We start from the raw sequence: 22586 nt of genomic DNA, 5'->3' as shown, positions 1-22586 counted from the left end.
TCTGTCATCCTCCACTATTCTTACACTCTGCATACTTGGTCTTTCTTCTCTCCCTTTTTATGATGAAGTTGGTTTAACACATTTACATGACATAATCAATTCTTCTTCCTACAACCTGGAGTACATACCACACAAGTCACTTTACTAATGCTCTTAATTACCTTGCCTGGACCACAGAATCTCACTTTCAGAAGTTCTCCCTTTAAAGGTGATAACACTAACACTGTGTATCCTGTTTGAAATGTTTTAGTTACATGTTTGTCTGCCCATTCTTTCACCTTTTCCTGTGAAGCTTTCAAAAGTTCTTGCATGACTTTGTCTGCTCCTATGTTTCTCTAAGAACATGGACACGTAATCCAACATTGGAGATTTGTCTTAAAAAACTTTCCTTTGTCAAATTTAGTGGGCCTCTTTCTTGTCTCCATGGTCACTTTGAATTCACTAAAACTAGTAGTTACATTTATGGAATCTCTGATAGAAAATAACAAAAAATCCAATCCTTAATGGCAATTCATTATACCATCGTAGCAACAATCATCTCTCGTTGGTTTCTTGTGTTTGCAGATAATGAGCAGTGTACTTTAAATGTTTTGTACCAAGTTAACTATTAGACATAAATTTGGAATGTTGGGATGACAACATTTGTATTGGTAGTCCATAACAAATAAAAAAAAATTAGTTTAGTTTTCTTCCACTCCTCTAACTGTAATTATCCTCTAAGGAATAGCTTCTGGGAATTGGGTTATCATGTTCATAATTGTAAGGATATCCTAGTGTCCAACTTTTGTTTTGCATAATGGTCCTGCTCAGTTTACTAAAACTTCACTGAATAGCTCTTCGAAAACTTGGAAGTGTATTAAACATGTCAGTTTGATTGTGTGTTGAGGTTTTCCTGTTACCTGGCATGTATGCCACCTTTCTATTCAACAAGAACCTTTTATGTCTCTCATCCATTTTATTCACCTCTCCTGAACTCACACCTTTGATTTCATAGTTGTACATAAAATTACAATTTGATCCCTGGTATTTTCCTTTTGAGTTCCTTTTTTTGGTCTCACTCTTAGGAAGCCCAATATGTCCCATGGTGTCCCTTGCAATTTCTAGAATTCTGAATTAAAGTTTCCCTCTTTGTGACAACTGCTACTTCTACCCTCAATACCAGATGTGAGGAGTTAGAAACGTAGAAAATTGGAGGAGAACGAGGCCCTTTGGCCCATGAGCCTGCTTTGCCTTTCAGTATGATTACGGCTGATCATCCTACTCAGTACCCTTTTCCTACTTTCTCCTCATACTCTTTGATCCTCTTCGCCCCAAGGAGTGTGATAAACTCCATCTCAAAAACATTCAATGTTTGGGCTTTAACTACTTTCTGTGCCAGAGAATTCCACAGGTTCACCACTCTGTGTGAAGTAATTTCTCCTCAACTTAGTCCTAAATGGCCTACACCATATGCTTAAACTGTGTTTCTGCTGATTCGGGACTCCCTTGTCATCAGGAACATTCTTCCTGTGTTTACTCTGCCTAGTCCTGTTAGAATTTATAGGTGATAACAAGGCGTAGAGCTGGATGAGCACAGCAGGCCAAGCAGCATCAGAAGAGCAGAAAGGCTGACGTTTTGGGCATAGGCCCTTTTTCTGAAGAAGGGTCCAGGCCCAAAACGTCAGCCTTCCTGCTCCTCTGATGCTGCTTGGCCTGCTGTGTTCATCCAGCTCTACATCGTGTTATCGCAGATTCTCCAGCATCTGCAGTTTCTACTATCTCTGAAAGAATTTATAGGTGTCTGAGATTCCACCTCCCCACCGCCCAATTCTTCTAAACTCCTGTAAATACAGTCCTAACTGATCCAGCCCCTTCTCATATGGTAATCCTGCCATCCCATGAATTAGCTTGGTTATCCTTTCTTCTTTAGTCAAAACATCCTTCCTCAGATAAAGAAATTAAAACTGCGCACAATACTCCAGGTGTGGTCTCACTCAGGCCCTGTACAATTGCAGCAAGACATCCCGGCTCCTGTATGCAAATCTTCTCACTGTGAAGGCCCACATATTATTGGTCTTCTCCACCATCTCCTGTACCTTTTTGCTTACTTTCAATGACTGGCATACACGTTCTCATTTTACCTCCACCTTTCCTGATCTACTGAGATCCTAGGGCTTTCCCAATTGTCCCTTCTCTACCCTGACTACTTGCCTTCTTTCATTCTCCAACCTTTTACCCTTTTCCCATTTATAAGGAGGTTGGCCATTGGGCAAAAGTTTAGTTTTATGAATCAACATATAATTGTCAGCTATTTCTGTTGTCAACCTCATAGTTCCAACTCTCTGGTCTTCAACATGCGTTCTAATTACTAAAATAAGTACATTTTAAAATTTTTCAAAGAGAATGAACTCTCTAAGAGCTTCATGTGTCATATTTATTCCAAATGAACAAACCTGTTGTTAAAATTACATGCATTTATCCTTTCAAATTCAATGTAGGGTTTTTTCCTTATATTCATTCATGGGATGAGGGTGTTGCTGGCTAGATAGCATTTATTGCCCAAAGGGCAGTTCAAAGTCAACCACATTGCAGTGGTTCTGGAGTCACATGTAGTCCAGACCAAGTAAGGATGGCAATTTCCTTCCCTAAAGGGTTGGAATGGGTTTTTCCTCAACAATCAATTCATAGTCATCATTAGATTCTTAACCGTAGATATTTATTGAATTCAAATTCCACCAGGTACCATGGCAGGTTTCAAACCCAGGTCCCTAGGACATTATCTGGGTCACTGGAACAACAGTCCAGTGATAACACTACTAGGCTACCCCCTCCCCCAAAGCTTGCTGAGGCAGTTCTCTAAATTTCACAACTTTTGCCTGTCCATTTCAGGAACCAGCTCATACACACCCCGCATGGCCTTTTGTACAGCATCATAATCCATAGAAAGCTCCTCTGACTATGATGCATAAATTTCATGAGCTGTACCTGTCAATGTGCTCCGCATGAGGAATGTCAAATTTTCCATCTCCTATTTAATTTTTATTGCTACCCTTCAACTGGCATAAAGAGTGATCTGTATATTTCTCCTCAAATGTTGGTAGGACCTGTACAAATTAAACATTTTCCTACTGGATTTTAGATTATGAATATTGTATTCCTCATCAGAACCTTTTTCTGCACCTCGTTTCTTTTTTAGCCTTTTACACGAGTATTCTCTATCATTCTCTCTTGCCTCTTTTCTATTTCCTATTGCAATTCAAGATTCAATACCTTAAGTTCTCTCAATTACATCATTCTTTGAAGTTCAGACATTTGCATCTCCCATCTCTATCCCTTTCAATTTCACTGATCTTTCCTACTCTATCTCCACCATTTATGATTAATAACATGCAAGTATTACAAAATAAAAACCAAAAGAATTGCAGTTGCTGGAAATCAGAAGCAAAAACAGGAATTGCTGGAAAAGCTCAACTGGTGTGGCCTGAAACGTTAACTCTGAATTCTATCCACAGATACGGTCAGACCTGCTGAGCTTTTCCACCAACTTCTACTTTTGTTTCTGATGTAAGTATTGCATCCCATTTCCATCAAGTCAGTGGCTTCTGAGTATACTGTCCCTGATATCACAGATACAAATCTTACAATGACTAGGTGATGCATTCCAGACCCTCCATGTGTTTGCATTGCTCCTGAAATTTGATAATGCTCAAAAATTAAAGACGACTTGTTTTTGATTTAAAATACATCATCAGCCATATTCTGGTTTTAACCAGCTTATGATTTCAACTTTTACTTCTGTGCCTTAGGCTTTGCCCGTAGTACAATTTGTTGTACTGTGAAATGCTAGTTGTTAAAGGATGGAACTGGAGCCAATCTTTACACAATTTTAGAATCAGTTATTTACAGAGTTGCATATTAAAGTGTACACCTCAAACTCAATCTCCACAGTTTCCAAATAAAAATCAAAAGAACTGCAGATGCTGAAAATCAGAACAAGAACTGATTTCTCTCCTGCTGAGCTTCTCTAGCAATTTCTGTTTTAGTTCTACAGTTTCCATTTGTGTTTTTTTATCGAATTGGTAACTGCCAATAACTAGGAGCTACGTACTCCTTCTGAAAGGTGCACCACTGATATGCTGTATCAAAAGTCAACCTTTTAAGAAAACAAAATAAATCATTCATCTGCCAGCAATGATGCACTCCAGTCCCACTAGTGTCCACTTGTTACAGAAGGGTTAAAGTGTACTGGTTGACATATAGAACATAGAACATCGAACATTACAGCGCAGAACAGGCCCTTCGGCCCTCAATGTTGCGCCGACCTGTGAAGCCAATCTGAAGCCCATCTAACCTACACTATTCCATTATCATCCATATGTTTATCCAATGACCATTAAATGCCCTTAAGGTTGGCGAGTCTACTACTGTTGCAGGCAGGGCATTCCACGCCCTTACTACTCTCTGAGTAAAGAACACACCTCTGACATCTGTCCTATACCTATCAACCCTCAATTTAAAGCTATGTCCCCTCATGTTAGACATCACCATAAGAGGAAAAAGGCTCTCACTGTCCACCCTATCTAATCCTCTGAGAAGTCTCTATTAAGTCACCTCTTATCCTTCTTCTCTCTAACAAAAACAGCCTCAAGTCCCTCAGCCTTTCCTCATAAGATCTTGCCTCCGTACCAGGCAACATCCTGGTAAATCTCCTCTGCACCCTTTCCAATGCTTCCACATCCTTTCTATAATGTGGTGACCAGGACTGTACGCAATACTCCAAGTGCGGCTGCACTAGAGCTCTGTACAGCTATAACATGACCTCATGGCTCCAGAACTCAATCCCTCTACCAATAAAACCTAACACACCATACGCCTTCCTAACAACCCTATCAACCTGCGTGGCAACTTTCAGCAATTTATGCACATGGACACCGAGATCTCTCTGCTCATCCACACTACCGAGAATCTTACCATTAGCCACAATACTCTGTATTCCTGTTACTCCTTCCAAAGTGAATCACCTCACACTTTTCCGCATTAAACTCCATTTGCCACCTCTCAGCCCAGCTCTGCAGCTTATCTAGGTCCCTCTGTAACCTGCAACATCCTTCCGCACTCTCCACAACTCCACCAACTTTAGTGTCAACAGCAATTTTACTAACCCATCCTTCTACGCCCTCATCCAGGTCATTTATAAAAATGACAAACAGCAGTGGCCCCAAAACAGATCCTTGCGTTACACCATTACTAACTGAATTCCAGGATGAACATTTCCCATCAACCACCACCCTCTGTCTTCGTACAGCTAGCCAATTTCTGATCCAAACCACTAAATCACCCTCAATCCCATTTCTCTGTGTTTTCTGCAACAGCCTACCGTGGGGACCCTTATCAAACCCTTTACTGAAATCCATATACACCAACGCTTTACCCTCATCAACCTGTTTGGTCGCCTTCTCAAAGAACTCAATAAGGTTTGTGAGGCATGACTTACCCTTCACAAAACTGTGTTGACTATCCCTCATCAAATTATTCCATTCTAGATGATTATAAATCCTATCTCTTATAATCCTTTCCAATACTTTACCCACAACTGAAGTAAGGCTCACTGGTCAAGAATTACCAGGGTTGTCTCTACTCCCCTTCTTGAACAAGGGGACTACATTTGCTCTCCTCCAGTTTTCTGGCACTATTCCTGTAGACAATGATGACATAATGATCAAAGCCAAAGGCTCTGCAATCTCATCCCTAGCTTCCCAGAGAATCTTAGGATAAATCCCATCTGGCCCAGTGAACTTATCTATTTTTTATACTTCCCAGAATTGTTAACACCCGCTCCTGATGCACCTCATTCCCGTCTAGCCTAATAGCCTGTATCTCAGTATTCTCCTCGACAACTTGTCTTTTTCCTGTGTGAATATTGACGAAAAATATTCATTTAGCACCACTCCTATCACTTCGGACTCCACACACAACTTCCCACTACTATCCTTGACTGGCCCTAATCTTACTCTAGTCATTCTTTTATTCCTGACATACCTATAAAAAGCTTTAGGGTTTTCTTTGATTCTACCTTGAAAGCAAGCAGCCAGAGAAATCAGACTCTTTGGCTACATGCTGCCTTGACCTTTGATAGCCATTCTGGCTACGTCCAGGAGCAGTCCCATGAAAACATCATCCACCCTGCCCATCCTCTTCCACACCAAGTGGCCAAAGGTTAGGAATGAGGGACTTAAGTACAGCCAGAAATTGTGGAAGGGCTGCAACCTCTCACATCCTACCAGATATGAAACATAGACACCTCCAGTGCACAGAAATCACAGAATACATGAAAAAAGAAAGACAATGAACAGCTAAAAAAGGGTAAAAAATGCAATGGACTACATGTAGAGTCTATGAAACAAATGCAAATCACAGTGCACAGAAATTACAGGTAGCCCTAGGTTTCATGAATCTGTGTCAGAGAACTAGTGTGTGTAACATGCTCCACACCAAATCCCCAATGGGCAAAGTGAGTCTCCAGCACAGACCCGCTCCCACTGAGGACTCTCCTCTTCTACAAAGCGCAAAGGAATATCGCGGTATGTTTAATGAGGGTGAAGAAGTAGAGGGTGTGCAAGATGAATCCATAAAGGAAATCCTCTATGTAGAGGGTGGCACGGTGGCTCAGTGCCTAGCACTGCAGCCTCACAGCGCCAGGGACCCAGGTTCAATTCCAGCCGCAGATAACTGTCTGTGTAGAGTTTGCACATTCTCCCCGTGTCTGTGTGGGTTTCCTCTGGGTGCTCCGGTTTCCTCCCACAGCGCAAAGATGTGCAGGCTAGGTGGATTGGCCGTGCTAAATTGCCTGTAGTGTTCAGGGGTGTGTGGGTGATAGGGGGTTGGGCGTGGGTGGGATGGTCCAAGAGGTGGTGTGGACTTGTTGGGCTGAAGGGCCTGTTTCCACACTGTAGGGAATCTAATCTAATCCAGTCGAATTTAAGGGAAGGGATTTTCCTGAGACAAGAACAAAAAGTTTTACTGTGCAGAAAGAGGGCATTTGGCCCACTGGGCCTAATCAATACCCTGCCTTTTTTCCATATCCCCGCACATCATTTCTATACAAATCATCACTAATGTCCCTCTCAAATGCCTTGATTCAACCATTTCCATCATATTTCCAGACCCTAACTACTTGCTGTGTGAAGAAAGGTGCTTTTTATCTCCCTCTGTCACATCACGCTTGCTTCATTTGCACATCACTTTAAATCTATGTCTTCTTACAGACGCTTAGAGTTGTACAGAATGGAAACAGACCCTTCAATCTGTATTGTCCATGCCGACTAGCTATCCTGAATTAATCTAGTCCTATTTGCCAGCATTTGGCCCATATCCTTCTAAACCTTTTCTATTCATCAACACATCCAGGTGCCTTTTAAATATTGTATTATATGGACCTCCACCACTTCCTCTGTTAGCTCATTCCATACACACACTGCCCTCGACATGGAAAAAGTTGCCCTTCAGGTTCCTTTTTAATCTTTCGCCTCTCACCTTAAACCTATACTGTCTAGTTTTGGCCTCCCCTAACCCGGGGATAAGACCTTGATTATTCACTCTACATGCCCATAATGATTTTATAAACATCGATAAGATCATCCCTCAGCCTCCAACAGTCCAAGGTAAATAGCCCCAGCCTATTCAGCATCTCCCGATAGCTCAAAACCCCAAGCCCGGCAATATCCTTGTAAATCTTTTTTGTATCCTTTTGAGTTTAGCAACATCTTTCCTATTAGCAGGAAGACTATAACTGAATGCAATATTCCAAAGGTGCCCTAACCAAAGTCCTGTACAACTGCAACATGGCCTCCCAATGCCTATACTCAATGAATTGACCAATAACGGCAAGTGCACCAAATGCCTTCTTCACTATCCTGTCTACCTGTGACTGCATCTTCAAGGAGCTATGAACCTGCGCCCCAAGGTCTCATTGTTTGGCAACGCTCCCCAGGACCCTACCATTAAGTGTAAATGTCCTTCCCTGATTTGCCCTACCAAAATGCAACACCTCACATTTATTTAAATTAACTCCATCTGCCACTCCTCTGCCCATGAGATCAAAGTCCCATTGTACTCTGAGATAACCTTCTTCACTGACCACTACACCACCTATTTTGGTGTCACCTGCAAACTTACTAACCATTCCTCCTATGTTCATATCTGAATCACAGAATCTCTACAGTGTGGAAACAGGCCCTTTGGCCCAACAAGTCCACACCAACCCTCAGAACATCCCACCCAGACCCATCCCCCGAATCGACACATCCCTGGCAGTTTAGCATAGCCAATCCACCCAGCCTGCACGTCTCTGGACTGTGGGAAGAAACCAGATCACCCAGAGGAAACGCACACACACACAGGGAGAATGTGCAAACTCCACACAGACAGTTGCCTGAGGATGGAATTGAACCCACATCCCTGGTACTGTGAGGCAGCAGTGCTAACCACTGTGCCACCGTACCACCCAATCTGCTTCTTTTGTCTTTTATATGTAGAAACAGCTTCCCCCTGACCACGTTATCCATCCTGCTCATGATTTTGAAAACATTTACGAAACGTTGAAAACCTCTATCAATTCTCAGAAGACTCAGGTTATCGGGGTAAGGCTCCTGGGGATGATTTTCGGGCCTGGGACCAATTAGAAATTGTGTCCAAATGAGTATCGGCTCAGACAAAAGTGCTCTTTAAAGCTGAATAAGCTTGATATCAAGTGCTTTTGGGGGTTCAGCACCACATTTTACTGTGGGGGCGGGGCTCACCAGACTCAAAACATTCACTCTGCTTTCTCTCCACAGATGCTGCCAGACCTGCTGGCTTTCTCCAGCAATTTCTTTTTCTACTTTCCTCAGGACATTATCTGGGTTTCTGGATTAATAGTCTTGCAATAATACTACTGGACTATCACCTCCCTGTACTTGTGACATATCTGGATAAAACCTGAAAGAACTGTGGATGCTGTAAATCAGAAGCAAAAACAGAAGTTGCTGGAAAAGCTCAGCAGGTTTGGCAGCATTTGTGGAGATAAAACTCAGAGTTAACATTTTGACTCTGGTGACCCTTCTTCTGAACAGATGCTGCCTGATCTGCTGAGCTTTTCCAGCAACTTCTGTTTTTGTTATAACATATCTGGTAGGGTCCATCAATCATGATTCTTCTTGAGATAGCATGACTAGGCTTGGAGGTGAGTCAGCAATCTGAAGAAGTTCCAGCCCATCCTACAGAAAGATTGAACATTCATTTTAAAATGCAGAAGCTGGGACTTACCTCTTCCCGGGCAGACTGCAAAATTGACTCCTAGAAATATATTACGAGGTGTTTCTCAGGTTTTTTGCATCACCAGAACTAATGTTTTCCACCTCAATGAAAATAAGGCTCTTTCTCATAACTATACATCTTTCCCTGTCAGGACATTTCCTATGACATGAACTAGTGTAAATGTTTGTTACCCTTCGCTTTGTGCTGAGGGTACCATGGTAACTCAGTGGTTAGCACTGCTGCCTCACAACACCATGGACCGGGGTTTGATTCTACCCTCAGGTGACTGTCTGCATGGAGTTTGCACATGGTCCCTGTGTCTGCGTGGGCTTCCTTCGTGTGTTCCGGTTTTTTCCGCAGTCCAAAGATGTTTGGGTTGGGTGGATTGGCCATAGTGTCTAGGGTATGCAGGGTTATAGAGATGGAGTGGGTCTGGGTGGGGTGCTCTTTAAAGGATTGGTGTTGGCCGGATGGCCTGGTTACACACTGTATAATTCTATGGAATTTTCTGTAATTGATCATTTTTCCTTTAAAATTGGGTATTACATGAAAGTGAGTGAAGTGGGAAGTTCAGGAGCAACCTTGCACAAACGCAGCATAAAGACAGTTGTGATCTCATTTCGACCTTACCGGGCAGATGGCAATAAATATAAACTGCAAGATACCAAAGTGTAGAGCTGGATGAACACAGCAGGCCAAGCAGCGTCACAGGAGCAGGAAGGCTGATACCTCGGGTCCAGGCCCTTCAGCAGAAGGGTCTGGGTGCGAGACGTCAGCTTTCCTGCTCCTGTGGTGCTGCTTGGCCTGTTGTGTTCATCCAGCTCTACACCTTGTTATCTCATATTCTCCAGCATCTGCAGTTCCTATTATTTCAAATATTAGCTGCATTTTGAGGTGCAGGTCATAAAGTCTCAAGAACTAATGGCCAGAGATCAGCAACTCAGACAGACCCTGAAATCTAACAGAGACTGAGGGGTGTCTCTCACAAACTTGAGTCAGAGGTTTCGGTCTTCTCTGAAATCAAAACTAAAACTACTGACATTACTCAGCAGACCTGGCAACATCTGTGGAGTGAGAAACACAGTTAATATTTCAGATCGATGACCTTCCAGCAGAACATTTCCCACCCTTTGCACATGCAAATAAATCCGACGAATTAAACTTTCTTGAGTCTCATGCTGTTGAAATCAAGATGATTTGCTTCCCAGCAACATTCACCCCCAACCTTTAAAGAGCTACCACCTCATGTCAAAATCACAGCTTATATGCTCCACTATAAATAGCAAAACAGTGCAAATAGCCATTTTGTGTTCATGTTTTGAGTGTTCTAATGTTCTCATTTTCAGTGTTAGGATTTATTTAAATGGAGGCTGAGTGACAAAGCTCTGAATGGAGGGAAATATACACTTGTTTCATAAATAGAAGCTCACAGTAACATTTTGTCTGCTTCACACTGGTATTCTGTCTTCATTATCACCCACCCTTTGAGGTACCTCCAGCACTGAGAGCGAGAGGGGGATAATGAGCATTGTAGCAGCTGCTAATTCCAGTACTCTCTGATTGGCTGTTGATAAGCATCTACTGTTAATGGCCTTCCCACTTCAATCACTGAAAGCTTTAGCTCTGTTTTCGGAGCTAACCATGCATATTTACTGTCCTCTGAGGAACCATTCTGTAGTGTCTGACGAAGAGTGCTAGCAAAAGGAAAAGACAGAGACTCTGCGTTCCTGTATGATTTACTGCTGTTGCTTACTGAGCTATAAGCCTGCAAGGGTGAATTTGTAATGCCATTCTGTGCCAACAGAGGACAAAAGGAAAAGGTTTTGAAACCAGTGTGAAGAGATTCCCGACTCAGCTTCATTCCCGTGTGCATCATTAGCACACATACTGAAAACTTCAACATCAGAGAACAAGTGATCACTCAGCTAATGCAACAGTTGTCTCCTACCCATTAGTAGAATAAAGAAGCCAGTATCTGTGTGACTGCTCATGTAAGTAAGATGAAAAAATTAATGTTTTTTTCATACTGCTGACTTTTGTTCTGAATGGTAAAAATTAACTGAATAGATGCTTGAGCAAGAATAAATTTCAAGAACGTCAAGCCACTTGTTAATATTTAATGTAATTTTCAAATAATCACAGGAATAGATTCTATTTCCTAGTTTCTATTATTCTGTTGTGTTCAGTTCACTTTATATTGCTACCTCCTGTGATTACTGCATGGCTTTCAATAATGTTTCGCCTTTGGTGTGATTTGCATCAGTCTCTGGACAATCTGACTGAATTATTCAAAAATGCTCAAAGGTTAAGAAACTTTGCAAAGCAGGTACCAATTTTTGAGGGGAGCTAGATGTCAGATCTTGAGATGCAGGTCTTAAAGTCTCAGTGGCACAGAAAGGTACAGATCACCACTATAACAAAGGCCAAAAATATCATGTATCAAATCTAAAATTGTTTGACACGTAATTCATCAATGTTTTAGGAGACTGAGAGATGAAGCGATGACAGAAAATCTAGCAAAGAGTTGAAATAGAAAGGTGCAAATGATCAAATCTGGAGACTGAGGAATATGGATCATCAAATCTAATGCAGATTACAAGTCAGCGATCAAATAAATTGTCAAATCGAACAAATGAAGTCCAATGTTACTTAAGTCTAGAAGAGACAGAATTGTGCATGTTTAGAAATCTAACACACCCTGTGTGATGTAAATCAAGGTCCAAACATTGAGGGACACAGGTTCACAAATCTCACAGAAACTTGGAGGTTAAGGTCACGAAATCGATAAAAGATGGTGATTACAAAACTAAGAGAAATTGGAAAATAGAAGCCATAAATCCAAAACACTTAAAGGTACATGTGAAATCGAAGAGATTTTTATGTGCTAAAGTGCTAAAATCGAACAAATGTAACCATGTCAGTCACCGAATGAAAAAGACAGAACAAGAAGAGTTAACAATTTTATGGGATGTTTAGGTTTAGGTCCACAAAGCTTACCACTTCCAGTGTTCATATTATCAAATGTAAGTCAGAATCAAAGAATCCCTACAGTGCAGAAAGAGGCCATTTGACCCATCAAGTTGACACTAACCATCCACTGAGTTTCCCACCCAGACACAGCCCCTCACCTTATCCCTGTATTTGCCATGTCTAATCCAACTAGATTAGGCATCCCTGGACACAGCAGACAATCTATTACAGCCAATCAGCAGATCTTTCGACAGAGGGAGGAAAGCTAAGCAACCAGTAGAAGCCTACATAGACACAACGAGAAAGTACAAAACTCCACACAGACAGTTAACTGTGTCTGGAATCAAACCCAAGTCCCTGACACTGTAAGACAGCAATGCTGACCATTGTACCACTTCTTGACATTTGCAGGTCAGAAAATGGAACAAAACAAAAGCATGCAGGTCACTAAGAGAAGTGGAGAAGCTGAGATTACATAATCTAGGTGAGACAGGTCAACAAATCAAAGCTAAATAGCAAAGGTCAGCAAAACCATATTGATCCTTTGTTTTGGGTTTTTCTAACAAGAGTTCACCAAGTCCAAGCCAGTTGTTGGTTTGGTTGCGATTTAAGTATTGTGTTTATTTTGGGCAACCTAATTGTGGAGAAATATCAAGGCCATACAAAGGTGTGTAACAGTGATGAAAAGGCTACAAAGCTTTAGTTAAGTGAAAAGATCAGAGAAATTAAGGCTCTTTACAGGAAACTAGAGATCCCATGATATAAAGGGTTAAAACTTAATGACAACTTGGATAGATTTGGCTCTTTTCCTCTTGAATTAGAAAATTGAAAGTTGATGTAATAGAGTTTTTCAAATTATGAGGGGATTTGATTGGGTAAAACTATTGAAACGGAGGTGAAATTACTTCATCTAATAGAAGTACTGCAAATGCTGGGAATCGGAAATATAAATAGAAAGTGTTGGAGAAACTCACGGGAGCATTTATGATGGCAGAAATAGAGTTAGCATTTCAAGTTCATTAAGACTCTTCTTCACATCGCTATTTAAAACCAATTTCCTCAGTTTGTGAGCTGATGGTGGTGGTGGAAACGCTATGTTGGGGCTGTTTGTGATCAGGAATAAGATGATGTAATCTTATCATTAGAATTAACTCATTTCGGAATGAAATCATAAAGTTCCACTGAAAAGGTAATGGTGATGTGAAACTGAACACCCAACCTCTCCCAAAATATAACACTTGGAACCTTCATGATTACTGTGACTGACTGCAACAAGTCGACTGGATGACTGTTCTCTTGGGGACAAGCTGTCTACTTCCTTAACAACTGAAATTTAAATATCGAAAAAGAAACAAAGGAGCGATGGAGAAAGGCAGCAGGTAACTTGGAGTCAAATCAACTATAAAAGAGAAAATGGAAGAAAAACTGGATTATATTGTGGAGAGAAACAGACGGAAAAGTGCGAAAAAAACTAAAACACTTTAACTTTTGAAAACTTCTTAAGACTTGCAGGAGCATGCCAACAGTTTCACATCTTCTTTCTGGACCTCTGAGATTGATTGATTGACATTGTAGGAAAATAAATCTTACTATTAAAGATCCTTTAATGTAATTAAACATTAGCCCGAACGCTCAGTTTAATTTGTTTCAGCAGTGCAAATGCAATAATTTCTTGAAATTGATAATGAGGTTATTCACAAACACCAATTTCATGAGGCTAACCGCAATTTGCGATTCATGACTCCCTTATTAAATTCTCAGCCGTTGTTTAGGTTTTGAAAAGTGATTTTTGATTAGGTCACATTTACTTGTCACAATGTTATGCTGTATTCAAGTTGAAATATTAACTACAAACCTCCTGGATGACCGAATATACCAAAGGATATAAAACCTGTTACAGATATTAAAAGAAGTAAATCAAATATTAGTTGTTACTTGAGACATCAGATGGCCTAAAAAATTAGAATTGAAATTCTAAGGGACTTGAATCACGCAGGCATTAATTAAAAAATACAGGAAAGAAAACTAAGAATAAAATCTTATTTGCAGAGTTGGTGTATGTTTGCAACTTTGCATGCTGAACAGCCCACAATAGTAATAGTAAGAGTAAAACTAATAGTAACAGTAATAGGCTGTTCTTCATCTAATTTTCAATACCCCAGGTCTGATAAACATAGTTTAAAGGGGAAAAAAATGTAGGATTGCAGTATTATTAGAACTGATAGTCATGAAGATGTATGAAACAAGAAGTGATACAAAAATTATAACTCACAGAAAGGTAGAACACAGAAGGAAGACATTTGGCTGTGTTCGTTTTTTTGAAAATGAGCTTGTACTTAGTCCCATATCCCCAACCTTCAAAGAACAGATTTAAAAATGGGTTCAAAATTTTGACCCATAATAATGGTAATTGTGCAATAGAAAAACAATGTTTAAGAAAGAACGGATCATCTAAAATTGAAATTCCATCTGACAAAATCAAAGAGATTGAAGAACAATGCAGTTCTGGTCAGGAACAATAGGGAAGTATATTTTCCACATACTCAGGTTAATGTTGAATAAGTGGAATAAATGTTGGGAGGAACCAAAATGTGTCCGATTCATGCTGTACCACTGGAGTGCTAAGTGTAGTTTTCCAATGGATTTTCTTTTTAAGTCAATCTGAAGTGGTTTCACTGAGAAAGCAAATATAACTTGATTTAAATATCATAATGTATTCAATGAAAATTAAAGCCTTGCATGTTCTCCTCACTTGTTTGGATCATATAAATAGTGATGCCCTAATTCAGAAGTATTGGAGGAACAGACCCATATATGTCCGATGCCTTTTCATTTGGATAAGTACTGTTATGCTTTTGGATATGGATAATTCCAAGCATGTGTATATCTTGTAAGGTTATTTGATAAAGGCAGGTGAGATGAAATATTGAAGGTACAACATGCAGTCATCTGAAATTATAGGCAATGCAGATAGGATTAGGAGTATGATTGATATAACATAAAATACAAAACTAGGAAAACGCATCAGTTTTGATATCCAAAACCGAATTTCAAAATTTAGCTCTTCATTGGGGAGTCTCAGTTCTGTTTTGAGAACCGTTTTGCTGTTAAAACATAGGAAGAATTTGGCTTTAAGAACTTATTTCTTTTTTTTTCTGCTTTGATTGCCTTATATTTGTTTCAAGATCTCTGTATTGTTTAAAATGATCTTTATCACCTTTCTCTCCACAGGTATGTAGTGCTAATTTTGTAATGATCGTTAATGGTCATATTAATCCATTTCAAGTCAATGTGGTTTTAATCACTGCTCACCAGTCGTTGTTATATACTTATTCTACATTCTCCGCCAAATATTCTCAAAGGTGTTTCATTTCTCTTCAAATGTGGTTTTCTTTAAAATGATCTCCTTGCTTTTAAGTTTTATTCTGTATTATAAGGGAGATTGGGGATGAGCAACAAATATGAGCTTTGCTAGTGACGATCGCATCTCATGAAAGAGTAAAAATTCTAAATTGTATTTTTAAGTTATGGTTAGTAAACAAAATAGGAAATGAATTATTCCACTTAAAATTGACTTTGGGAGTTATAATTCAGGGATAATAAAGAAATTGTAATGAGGACGATTACACCACACAGGAGATTGTCAAGGAAGATAACAGCCCTTGATGTTAGGGGCAAGGTATCGGCATGGACAGAGGTTTGACTGACTAGGAGAAGGCAGAGAGTGGGAATAAAGGAGTCTTTTACAGGATAGTGGCCGATGGCTGGTGGAGTTCTGCAAGGATCTATGTTGGGACCACAGATATTCACGTTATGCATAAATGATCTGAACGAAGAAACAGAGGTCATTTTTGTGAAATTTACTGATGAGACAAAGACAGGTGAAGGGGCAGATAGTGTTGAGAAGGCAGGAAAGCTGCAGTTGAACTTGGACAAGCTAGGACCGTGGACAAAGAAGGGAGTACAACGAGGGAAAGTATGTGGTTGTACATTTTGATAGGAAGACTAGAGGCTTAGACTATTTTTTAAATGGGAAAAGCTTTGGAAATCTGAAACACAAAGGATTCAGGAGTCCTAGTTCAGGAATCTCTTAAGATTAACATGTAGTTTCAGTTGACAGTGAGGAAGGTAATTTTACCGTTAAGAGGGCTAGAATACAAGAGCAGAGATGCACCACCGAGGCTGTACAAGGCTCTGGTCAGACTGCATTTGCAATGTTGTGAGCATCTTTGGACTCCATATCAAAGGAAAGATGTGCTGGCATTGGAGGGAGTCCAAAGGAGGTTCACAAGAGTGGTCCTGGGAATGAAAGACTTGTCATATGAGGAGCAGTTGAGGACTCTGTGTCTGCACTTGATGGAATTTAGAAGGATGAGGGGGAACCCCACTGAAACTTACATAATACTGAAAGGCCTGGATAGAACAGGCAAGGAGAAGATGTTTCCACTGGTAGGAAAGATTAGGATCCAAGGGCACAGGATCAGAGCGAAGGGACAACACTTTTGAACTGAGGATGAATTTTTTCCACCAGAGGGTGGTAAATCTGTGGAACTCATTGCCACAGATGGCTATTGAGGTTAAGTCATTGAGCGCCTTTAAGACAGAGATAGATAGGGTCTTGATTGTTAAGGGGATCAAAGGCTATGGGGAGAAGGCAGGACAATAAGTTTGAGAAACATATCAACCATGATCGAATGGCAGAGAAGACTCAATGGGCTGAATGGCCTAATTCAGCCCCTCTACCTCATGAACTTTTGGTCTTTTACCAACTCTCCTCCACTGGCATGTTCTAGCTTGTAATATGCAGCCAAAGTGACTACTTGCACAACTGAGAGAAATATAAAAGACTGATGGATGAATTCAGAGAATGAGTGCTCATTAGCCACTAAGTTACAGAAAGAAGGAATACCGCACATTCATATTTTATGCTTGAAATCCGACTGGATTTACTACGAAAAGAAGGCACACTGGAAAAGAGATGTTCAAGCTCTTTGAAGGAGGTCACAGACAAATGGTGAATGTTAACAATATCCTAAGGATTATCTCTTAATAATAAGAAGATCACAGAGGAAAGGCCAATCAACAGCTTCCGATAATCAATTAGGTGCTGCAGTCCTACATGGAACAAATTGTTTCCTCCAAATCTGCTCCATTTTTACTGCCGCCACATCCAGAATGTTTCCGATAACTTGGCAGCCCTCAGCTATTTGCCATGCATGTCAGTACTGCATGGGACACAATGTCACTCTGCAGCTTACAACTGAAATTATTGTCACAATAAAATCCTTGAGGTAATTCTCACATCAAGTCCTTTCACCACAACTCAACTTCTTGATCCATGTTTGCTTATGCAAAAATGAAATTGCTGCATTATCTTAGTCTATGTAACCTTTAAATGTACACTCTCTGAAGACAGAGTCTACACTTTCAGAACAAGATGCTGATTAAAAAAAAGGAGCAGGTTTAAAGTGAATGCTGCCACCAAAATATCAGGGAAATAACTTCCCGTCAAAAAAGCCTCAATGGATCCTTTGAACTCGGAGCAGTGAACGAGTCAAGCTCATGGACAGTGATTAGCCCTATTCAAATTGATGTGCAAAATCTTTCCATTTTTGGTAAAAGCGTTTGGTCCAGTGAGATGATGACACCCTGCTATCATGTCCTTTCTCAGGTAATCTTCCGCTGTTCATCTCCTTGATAATGCAGCCAGGAGTTTGAATTATGCAATGAGAGAGGTGCGAGTGCTCACCTCTCCTGGGAGCAAGCAATGATCACATCAGTGGTAGAAGGTTTAAATCCAAGCTGCACATCACTACAGACACTGTGACAGGAAATGGGTCCTGTTACTGGTGCAGAGGGAAGGAAAGCTCACTCTCCACATGGTGGATAGGGATCTGGAAGAGTTGGTGGGTGGATGGTTGGGAGCAGAGCCATCTTTTCTCCTGTCGATGTCCATTGGAGGCTGTACCACCAGAGCAGCCTGGGCCGAGTTGGTAGCCCGCAGCACTGTGGTGTCCCAAGTCAGAAGGGTCACCCAGCATTGCAGGAAAATGTCAATGACATCCTGCTCTCTGCAATGATAAGTGTAAGCATCTTCTCCCTACTATCTTACACTCAGAACAATGTCACTGCATACATATCTCACCAAGGTTCATGGACTAAAACACTCACCACTGCGTGCATTACATCCCCTCACCAGCTCTTATCCATTTTATTCAAACTGCTAACTCCTCCAGCCCTCTGTACTTTCTACTCACTTGCTGAAGACATCTCAGCACTTCTCCTGTTCCTGCATCAGCACCAACAGCTCTCACATCCACTTCCACTATTCTCTACCTCTCTGTTCATCCTATTGCAGGCCATATCAGTCCAAAATCAGGTGCGGGGAGGTTTCATGGAAATAGTGAGAGAATAGCACCAGTGCTCATGTAAGGACAGGGAGACCTTCATAGCCAACTAACCCAATAAACTTCATTGTGTTAAACTGCTTTGCTGATGAGTAAATATGTCCCTCTGAGACAGGCAAGAAGGGGTAAGATAAAGGAACCTTGGATGACGAGAGCGGTGGAGCTTTTTGTGAAAAGGAAGAAGGTAGCTTACATAAGGTGGAGGGAGCTAGGGTCAAGTTCAGCTAGAGAGGATTACGTGCAGGCAAGGAAGGAGCTCAAAAATGGTCTGAGGAGAGCCAGGAGGGGGCACGAGAAAGGCTTGGCAGAAGGAATCCGGGAAAACACAAAGGCATTTTACACTTACGTGAGGAATAAGAGAATGATCAAAGAAAGAGTAGGGCCGATCAGGGATAGCATAGGGAACTTGTGTGTGGAGTCTGAGGAGGTAGGGGAAGCCCTAAATGAGTTTTTTGCTTCTGTCTTTATGAAAGAAACAAACTTTGTAGTGAATGAAACCTTTGAAGAGCAGGTGTGCATGCTGGAATGGATAGAGATAGAGGAAGCTGATGTGCTGAAAATTTTGTCAAACATTAAGATTGACAAGTCGCCAGGCCCGGACCAGATTTGTCCTCGGCTGCTTTGGGAAGCGAGAAATGCAATTGCTTCGCCACTTGCGAAGATCTTTGCATCCTCGCTCTCCACTGGAGTCGTACCTGAGGACTGGAGAGAGGAAAATGTAATTCCTCTCTTCAAGAAAGGAAATAGGGAAATCCCCGGCAATTACAGACCAGTAAGTCTCATGTCTGTCGTCTGCAAGGTGTTAGAAAGGATTCTGAGGGATAAGATTTATGACCATCTGGAAGAGCATGGCTTGATCAAATACAGTCAACACGGCTTTGTGAGGGGTAGGTCATGCCTTACAAACCTTATCGAGTTTTTTGAGGATGTGACTAGAAAAGTTGATGAGGGTCGAGCTGTGGATGTGGTGTATATGGACTTCAGTAAGGCATTTGATAAGGTTCCCCATGGTAGGCTCATTCAGAAGGTCAGGAGGAATGGGATACAGGGCAACTTAGCTGCTTGGATACAGAATTGGCTGGCCAACAGAAGACAGCGAGTGGTAGTAGAAGGAAAATATTCTGCCTGGAAGTCAGTGGTGAGTGGGGTTCCACAGGGCTCTGTCCTTGGGCCTCTACTGTTTGTAATTTTTATTAATGACTTGGATGAGGGGATTGAAGGATGGGTCGGCAAGTTTGCAGACGACACAAAGGTCGGAGGTGTCGTTGACAGTGTAGAGGGCTGTTGTAGGCTGCAGCAGGACATTGACAGGATGCAGAGATGGGCTGAGAGGTGGCAGATGGAGTTCAACCTGGATAAATGCGAGGTGATGCATTTTGGAAGGTCGAATTTGAAAGCTGAGTACAGGATTAAGGATAGGATTCTTGGCAGCGTGGAGGAACAGAGGGATCTTGGTGTGCAGATACATAGATCCCTTAAAATGGCCACCCAAGTGGACAGGGTTGTTAAGAAAGCATATGGTGTTTTGGCTTTCATTAACAGGGGGATTGTGTTTAAGAGTCGTGAGATCTTGTTGCAGCTCTATAAAACTTTGGTTAGATCGCACTTGGAATACTGCGTCCAGTTCTGGGCGCCCTATTATAGGAAAGATGTGGATGCTTTGGAGAGGGTTCAGAGGAGGTTTACCAAGATGCTGCCTGGACTGGAGGGCTTATCTTATGAAGAGAGGTTGACTGAGCTCGGTCTCTTTTCATTGGAGAAAAGGAGGAGGAGAGGGGACCTAATTGAGGTATACAAGATAATGAGAGGCATAGATAGAGTTGATAGCCAGAGACTATTTCCCAGGGCAGAAATGGCTAGCACGAGTGGTCATAGTTTTAAGCTGGTTGGTGGAAAGTATAGAGGGGATGTCAGAGGCAGGTTCTTTACGCAGAGAGTTGTGAGAGCATGGAATGCGTTGCCAGCAGCAGTTGTGGAAGCAAGGTCATTGGGGTCATTTAAGAGACTGCTGGACATGTATATGGTCACAGAAATTTGAGGGTGCGTACATGAGGATCAATGGTCGGCACAACATTGTGGGCTGAAGGGCCTGTTCTGTGCTGTACTGTTCTATGTTCTATGTTTTATCCATCTTAGACAATTAATTCCGTCTTGTCTCTTCGGTAAATACTTGGGACATATAGAAAGAGGCAAAAGCTAGAGACCCTCAGTTCCACTTCCACCCTGAACCCTCAGAGAATGCACCAGCAAGGCTTTCACCCATTCCTTCCACCAGCTCAGGAGTTTCATCTCAGTACATTCTCTTTCTGGAATCGACTTGGGAGCACATTCTGGTGCAGATATAACTGGCTCATCTCTGCAGCTAGTGGAGGAAAAAATGGTCCAGATCTCTGATTCTCTGATGACTGCTGGAGGCCAGGCACCTGCTGAGCCTCAGGCAGAAGATAATCCCATAGTCTCAGCAAATTGACTTCATGAATATGAGAGGAACAGCAGAGAAGTTTGTCAAAGGCACTTGGTAGGCCAGAATGAAGAAGGAAGTCAATACTGTGCTGGCTCCACCATCTGTCCATCTGGCTGTCCCAAATTCTGCCATGGAACTTCATGTCCAGCACACTTAAGGTCTGCTGAATATATGCACAGGCCAGCACTACATCACTCTCTTCATTGATGTGGCATGACAAAAGGGGAAAAGTGACCTCCCCCCCACCAACCTTGGTGCCCCTTTCTCTCATGAAGACAGGTTGGTGCCAGCAGACATGCAGAAGGAGGAGGAACTACACACAGGACCCCAGAAACAACTTCTCAGTACACCCCAGAGGTTCCTAACTTCTCCACCTGCCCCTTACCTGTGATGGCAAAGCCTGCAGAGGTTCAAGCCAAGGAGAGTGAGCTTGCACTTTTAGTGGGAAGGATACTAGAGATGCCAAGGCATAATGGCTGACTGATCAAACCTTCCAAGCCTGCAGGGTGAGCCAAAGAGCAGGTTCATTCCTCCACATCTGCTGAAGTCAGAACTGCCTTTAAGAGTAGTGGCAGGCAATGGAAGAAGTAAGCTTACTGAGGACATGAAGTCACAACAAATGAGAGAAAAGCAGCCACTTCAGACATCCTAAGGATGAAAGAAATTGAAATCTCCAAATATGACTCACCTCTTCCTAGCTACTGACTCCTTGAACTGCAGATTGCCTCTGACATCAGAGTTGCTTGAATCCATGACATTCAGAACTCCAACCACAGAGACTTCCATGTGAAATCCATAAGCAGATAATCTGTGGGGATGTCAGAAATAGAGCACAGCGTTATTACTCCTCAGCCCTCACATCCACCACAATGAAGCCTTGTGCTATGCGTCCACACAGTTTGGTAGGGAGGCTTATCAAAGGAGTTCAGTGTCATACCACCAACATTGAGCTGTAATTATCCAATTGCACATCGCACAATTAAAGTCCTAATAGAGTAGAATTCTGCCAGTAAGTCATTGATATGCTGCCCCGCTCACAAAGAATGGGCTCCCTTCCACAACACAGACCGTGCCCGTGCATACTTTAATTTCCTTGTGAGAATTTGGGCGCAGCAAAGTCCTCACTTTCAGTGCCAACTGTGGAAAATATTGGTGAAAGGGAAATATGAGGTTGCATTTTTAAGTGTGTTGCATCATAGCTTTTCTGAACAGGTTGATTTGAAGATACAAAAGTTGAAACATGTATTTTTGGGCAATGAACGATTTGCTGATGAGCCACAAATCGAAACCAAATGTTGACATTGTGGAATTAATGGAGGCAGAGTTTCCAAGAGTTTTACTCCATTCCCCTCAATGCACAAAGCAATAATTAACCCATTAATTAACCTATTTCACCTTCCAGTCAAGATGGCGCCAGAGTAGCAGCACAGCATACAGGCTCCTGAGCCCAGATAATCTGCTTCGTCTACTTT

The 22586-nt window shown here is 41.7% G+C and overlaps 1 protein-coding gene and 1 long non-coding RNA gene across 3 annotated transcripts in view; one reads left to right on the top strand and one right to left on the bottom strand.

Annotated features, from left to right (window-relative positions):
- LOC125465941 (uncharacterized) overlaps positions 1–21918 on the bottom strand; it is a 54249-nt gene extending 32331 nt beyond the window's left edge. The window contains exon 1 of the long non-coding RNA XR_007250335.1: positions 21803–21918. This is a non-coding gene — a long non-coding RNA (uncharacterized LOC125465941). The remainder of the gene's footprint in view (positions 1–21802) is intronic.
- Positions 10852–22586, top strand: part of slc1a6 (solute carrier family 1 member 6) — a 91507-nt gene continuing 79772 nt past the window's right edge. For both annotated transcript variants that reach the window (XM_048559968.2, XM_048559969.2), the window contains exon 1: positions 10852–11264. The gene's annotated coding sequence lies outside the window, so the exon portion shown is untranslated. The remainder of the gene's footprint in view (positions 11265–22586) is intronic.

The sequence above is a fragment of the Stegostoma tigrinum genome, chromosome 30 (genome assembly GCF_030684315.1).
Source record: "Stegostoma tigrinum isolate sSteTig4 chromosome 30, sSteTig4.hap1, whole genome shotgun sequence".
NCBI lineage: Eukaryota > Metazoa > Chordata > Chondrichthyes > Orectolobiformes > Stegostomatidae > Stegostoma > Stegostoma tigrinum.
Note: the sequence above shows the minus strand (reverse complement) of the source record. Positions and strands in the feature narration are given on the sequence as shown.